Source organism: Miniopterus natalensis, chromosome 2, assembly GCF_054644295.1.
Source record: "Miniopterus natalensis isolate mMinNat1 chromosome 2, mMinNat1.hap1, whole genome shotgun sequence".
Lineage (NCBI taxonomy): Eukaryota > Metazoa > Chordata > Mammalia > Chiroptera > Miniopteridae > Miniopterus > Miniopterus natalensis.
The window spans coordinates 170,941,317-170,947,316 of NC_142082.1; positions in this window are offsets into that span (position 1 = coordinate 170,941,317).

Sequence of the window (6,000 nt, forward strand, 5' to 3'; positions counted from 1 at the left end):
TTAGCAGAGTTAATGTGCTTACATTTGTTTATGTGTACTGGAATCTGCTCGGATAGTTGACTACGATGACAATATGTGTAGAGATCAATTAAAAGTCATAGAGATGAGATATTGGATTTCCAGACCTTAATAGGATTTCATCTGCACTTGCTGTATTATGTTATACAATTATAATTGAGCTTCCATCAAACCACAGAATCTGTCACCTCGCCAATTTATTTTCCAAGCACTAATGAAACTTATTTCCTGTTGAGAACGCTTTTAGAAGCATAACCCTGAGGAAGAGAGGTGGCAGAAGGGCGATAGGCTCCTATCTACTCAGTAACCTACGTAAAAACTTGGACATGAGTGAAATAAATTTGACAGCTTTAAGAGGGTCCTTAGCAGCTCTTTGTTCCTATTATATAAGTTCTCTCAAAAGGGATTGTAAACAACACATATAACTCGTGCTCACTTTGAGCCCTAACAGCTGATTGAGTTTCTGCCTCTTTATTGTAAGGTAGTCAAGCTAGAGGCTGAGTTGATGTAATATGTTCCTTTGGATCTTTCTTAATTTTTTCCCTCAAATTGAGATCATGCACTGATTATAAAACAAAGTTCTCTGAAGAAGAACTTAGCGAGGTAGTTTTCATTTGATAAAATATGAATTCTCTTTCCAATTTTGTTTAGAGAAGCAAAGACAATATCTAAGGAGTTAATGTAATACAGCTGTGAGATGGCAAATGTCCAGAACAGCAGACAACGATAATCTTTGGAGAGACTCAAAGCTCCCACAATAATCATCTTGTGTTTCTCATACAGGCTTGTGATGGTACAGCCATCCCATCCACGGGTGAGAGGTGGATGTTTTCCGCTCAGTGGTAGGGGAAATCATCTCTCTACAGGCAGTCAGAGGGGCAGTAGAGATCATGGGATGTGGTCCCCAACAGGAAACACCTGCCAGGCAGATGTATGGCCAGATCTGCTTAAACGTATCCAGGCATGAGGAGCTCACTGCACTGAAACAATTGCCAGACAATGGTCAGAAAGTTCTTCCTTGGGCCTTGCTGGCCTCTGCCTCCTCGTAACTTCTGTCCTACCCTCCAAGCCCCACACATTCCATCCAGCTCAGTTCCAGAAGCACTTGCTCTGCACCTGTATGTGCCTGACAGAGGCATCAGACAGCTGGAGCTCAGCTGCCCTGGTCCCCGGCACCCCAACTCCTCGCCCTCACCCCTGAGTTTGTGCTGAAGGATATCTGGACTGGGATAGACCCCCAGGCCACTCACAACTCTACGATGAGATTCGTGAGTTCATAGAACACCTGTACTCAGCTTGTTTCATTGTGTCAACATAATATATTAATAGATGCACTCTTAGCCGGTCACTCTTTCAGAGGGAGACAGTAAATATCATCAAAACATGTTTAAAGCAATGCTATGCTAAATATTTGAAAACACTACCTCTCACTTCTCCACTTCACTCTACTTCTGACTAAATATGCTCAATTTGCCTAATGAATTTATTCTCAGTTCTCTAAGATAGAGTCACCTGAGGGTACCATGGTCACCCCTCACATCCGGTCACCAAGTCCTGCTGATCTTACCTCCTAGATACCTCGTCACCCCATTGTCCCAGCCAACTCCAGGCCAATGGCATCCCTCACCTGGCTACCAGAGCAGCTTTCTCACACATCTCTCTGCCTCCATTCTTGCTCCCTTACAATTACAGGGTCCCCCCTTTATCCACAGGGATATGTTCCAAGACCACCAGTGGGTGCCTAAAACCACAGATGTTACCAAACCCTATATATGTTATATTTTTTCCTATACATACATACCTATGATAAGTTTAATTTATAAATTAGGCACAGTAAGAGATTAACAATAATTAATAATAGAACAATTATAATGATATACTGTAATAAGAGTTTCGTGAACGTTGTCTCTCTCTCTCAAAATACCTTATTATGAGCTGTACTCACACTTCTTATGTTGACATGAGATGACACCATGCCTGCGTGATGAGATGGAGTGAGGTGAATGATGTAGGCATTAGGACCTAGTGCTAAGCTGCCATAAGGGTGACAACGCAAACTCTGAGATGCCTCAACAGTCAACCTGATAACCACGATGCTACCAGGTGACTAACAGATGGGAAGCATATACAGTGTGTGGTTGGCCTCAAGTAGCCGAAACTGTGGAGAGTGAAACCATAAGGGGGGGACGACTCTACTGCTTTAGACCATAGCCAGGGTGTGCTTTCCCAAATATTAATCTTACGATTCCACCCCTGCTGAAAACCTCCCATAGTTCCAGTGGCTCTGAGCATGCAGCCAAACCCTCTCTCTTCTCTAACATAAACTCTTTATAATTTGATCTCTCTTCACTTCTCTCTTCCCATCTCTCGCCAATCTCCCCCTTGGAAATATGAGCCCCAGACATGGAAAAATTCTTTCAATTTCTACAACAAGCTACACTCGGTCTCACCTCCAGGTCCACGCTCTTTCCTGTGCCTGAGACACTCCTAAGTCCTCACCCGCACCATCACCACCAGGCTAATTCATGCTTCCAGCCTCAGCTTAGGTGGCACTTCCTCAAGGACACCTTCCCTGACACTTAGGACACCGAGCCCTGCACTCCCGTGGCACCCTGCAGTTCCCCATCCTCAAGTTCATCTCACATATTTGCTAGTTACTTATTAAATTACCTCCTCCTCACTAGAACATTAGCCCACTGAGGGCAAAGCCCATGCCATCTTTTTTACTATTAAATTCTCAGAGTTCAGCATAATGCCTGTCACACAGCACATGCCTAGTATATATTTTTGAAGGAAGGAGGGAAAAAAGGGAAGGAGAGAGGGAAGGAGGGGGAAATGTTATATACCATTGAAAACACATCACCCAGAGCTAAGCTCAGTATTCTAGGGGGGTCCACTAAGAACAGTGAGGAAGTAAGGCCAGGCAGTTCTCCCTCCGGGTCTGATAGCATTGTCCCTAGAAGACACCAAGTTCTAAGGAAGCTCTGATCATCTATTGGACAAAGATTTATTAGGCACTATATTATATATAAGATATATTTCATATCATAAATGTAGCTTAGAATTGTAATTTAGAGCTAATTCCAAAGCCAGCATGTCAAGGTTCAAGTCTCAGTTCTAGCACTTGCTGTGTGACCCGGAGCATTTTACTTAACCTCTCTTGGCCTCACTTTCCTCATCTGTAAAGTGTCAAAAATAACAAAGCCTTCTTAGTAGTTATGACTAAACTAATGCACATCTATAAAGCACTTGGAATGACGCTGGATCATATTAGTAGCTTTACAAGAGCTTGTTTGGAATGCTAAATAGCACCTCACCAAGTGCAAAGCCAACAGGAGTTCTCAATAAACAAGGCATGCTTTGTTGAGAAGCAGTATTGCTAACTGAAAATACCAAGTACAGTGCCTGCCATAGGGTCTGTGCTCAAGTTATATCTACCATTATTATTTTATTTATGTGTTATAGTTATATATTATTTTATGTGCATGTATTTATCATTTATATTATAAAATTTATTTTAACATTGTGTTATACTGTTTACTTCTTTTATATAAGGTGTAAGTTGAACCACTACACTGCCTCATTTATTCCTCAGAACAATTTTCTAAGACAGTGAGCAGGTATTATTGCTCTCAATTCATAAAGAAACCTCAAGTTAGAGCTACCGAAGACTCTAGTACCAAGAAGTGTCTTCAGGCCCCATTCTTCCACTTGAAGTTGTGACACAGCCAAGACACTGGGCTCCGATGGCTGAGAAAAATCTCTCATTGAATTTTCACAACCACCCTGAGAGACGGGTGCTGCTGTCACCATTCCACAGATGGCAGAAGCTGAGACTGAGCGGTCATGACCTTGCCCAAGGTACCCCGCAGGCCAGCGGCAGCTTGTGCTCTGAACCCCTCACTCCACTGGTGGCTCCCCGAGCTGGTGCGCATCAATCCCTCAGGGCGTGTAGCACACTCTCTGACTCCCAGGGACTCTAATTCAGGTCTAGTCTGTGATCAGGAATCCGATTTTATGAAGCCCCTTAGCGACCCTGAATCAGTACTTAGGAAACATGGAGCACCCAGTCTGTCACGGGCCTGCTCCTGAAGAGTCTCAAGTGTCCAAAGGACAGAGGAGGGGGGCAAGGGCAAATGTGAGGACAGACTGTCTTCCTCACCATTGGCCCAAGGTTAACTCCGGTGACTTCCTATACCTTTATTGAACTACAACTCTCTAAAACCAGATTGTCAGCAAGAATTCAAGTGCGACATATTGAATTCAAGCAGAGCTCGATTCCCCTGACGTGCACTATTTATTTTAGTTTACTTTACCCCTCTCTCTCTCTTTTAATCTATAAAGCAAAGTAAAAGAAATACTGTTGATAACTGAGAGTTCATTTGCCTTCAAGTTTCCCCTTTAAGGCATGGCTATAGGTATGCTCCAGTGGTTGCTGAAAATATTGCAATAGGAGCGATTCGTGGTGGTGGGGATACAGGCCACCCTATTTCTATGGCTCATATAAAATGCTGGAGTGATATGGGATACACTGTCATGGAAATCACTCTGTGGCCTCCAGTGACTGGGACAGAATCAGGACGTGGCCTGTGAGATTTAATAACACCATGGTTACAACTGCAGTTTAAACCCATAATAAACCACAAATGCGCACCTGACCAGAAATCAAAAGGATCTGAGTGCCACGTCCCAAGCGGGTTCCCCCATAGAGTAATGTTGGGGGGAGTCTAGCCCCGAGTGCTTAACTTTGCAATTCAGAAGAGTCGCGCCTCAGCTTCCCTGATATAACATGGGCAGCTTTTCATTATGTTTATTTGATGCGGTGCTATTGAGGCAATATTTCATATGAATAATTCATCTCTACTCCAGCTTTATCTGGCAAAGTCAAAAGCAGAATCCTAAATTTCAAAACAGATCAAAGAGTTTTTCAAATAAATTGGAAATGCCTTGAGTTGCCTGCTTCCCGAACCTCCCCGTCTCGTCTGTGCATTAAGCAAGCACTTACTATGGGCAGTTGGATACGAAAGTTATTAAACGTTCACAGCTCTCCCTGCATTTTCTTCGGCGAAGGTGAATTTTCGTGTCCCAGTTTTGCACTGTTTCCTCCTGCTCTTATCCAGAAATTGGGTTGCGTGAGGGAAAATCACACCCAAGTCATTTTTTTCACATATCTTTAGCTTAGGTTGTGAGTGCCTGACTTTCCGAGGCCGCCTCGGCCCTGGTGCCTCCTGTCCCGCCGGGCACAGCGGGCCAGCTGCGGGGAATAAAATAGAGCGACCGCGTGGGGACGCTCCGGACTGACAGTGCCTGGGGACACCTGGCCACAGCCTCTCTGTTGTGGCCATCTTTTCAGATCTTACCAAGCCATGCAGGGAAGTCACCCTTCAAAATGATTGGCATCCACAGAATTGCCCTGGCTTTATCCAGCCACGGGAGCCACAAATAAGAGTGGAGCAGCCAGAGAGAAAAATTAAACATGGAAGAAAAAAACATATTCAGAATCACTGAATCATACCCAAAAAATGGTTTCAGGTTGATAGGAGAGAAATAAAAATAAATAAAAGATCTCTGAAGTCATCAAAGAACGCTTGCTCCCTAGGTGGCTGTGCTGACAAGAGCCTTAAGGCAGGAATTTGGGCACCTCCTTGCCACTGAGAGGAAGACCATCCCTCCTGGCTGGGCAGGTGGGCAGCTGGGGAGAGTGTGGTGGAGACATCCGAGTGCAGCACACGCAGGAGTCAGAAGGGCCCAGCTTCACATCCTAGCTCAGCCCCCGGCCAGGCAGGGAGCCCCGGGCAACTTGCTGTGCATCCCTGGATCTCTGTAATAGAGGAGCGATGCTGCCTACTGTGTGAGACATTGTTGGGAAACACAAATAGGTTTATGTTTGCAAAGTGTCCAGTACACAGCAGGAAATGACAATCCTTACTCGGTAACCCGGATCACGGCTTGTGTAAAAATATTCTTCTAATGTTATCTACT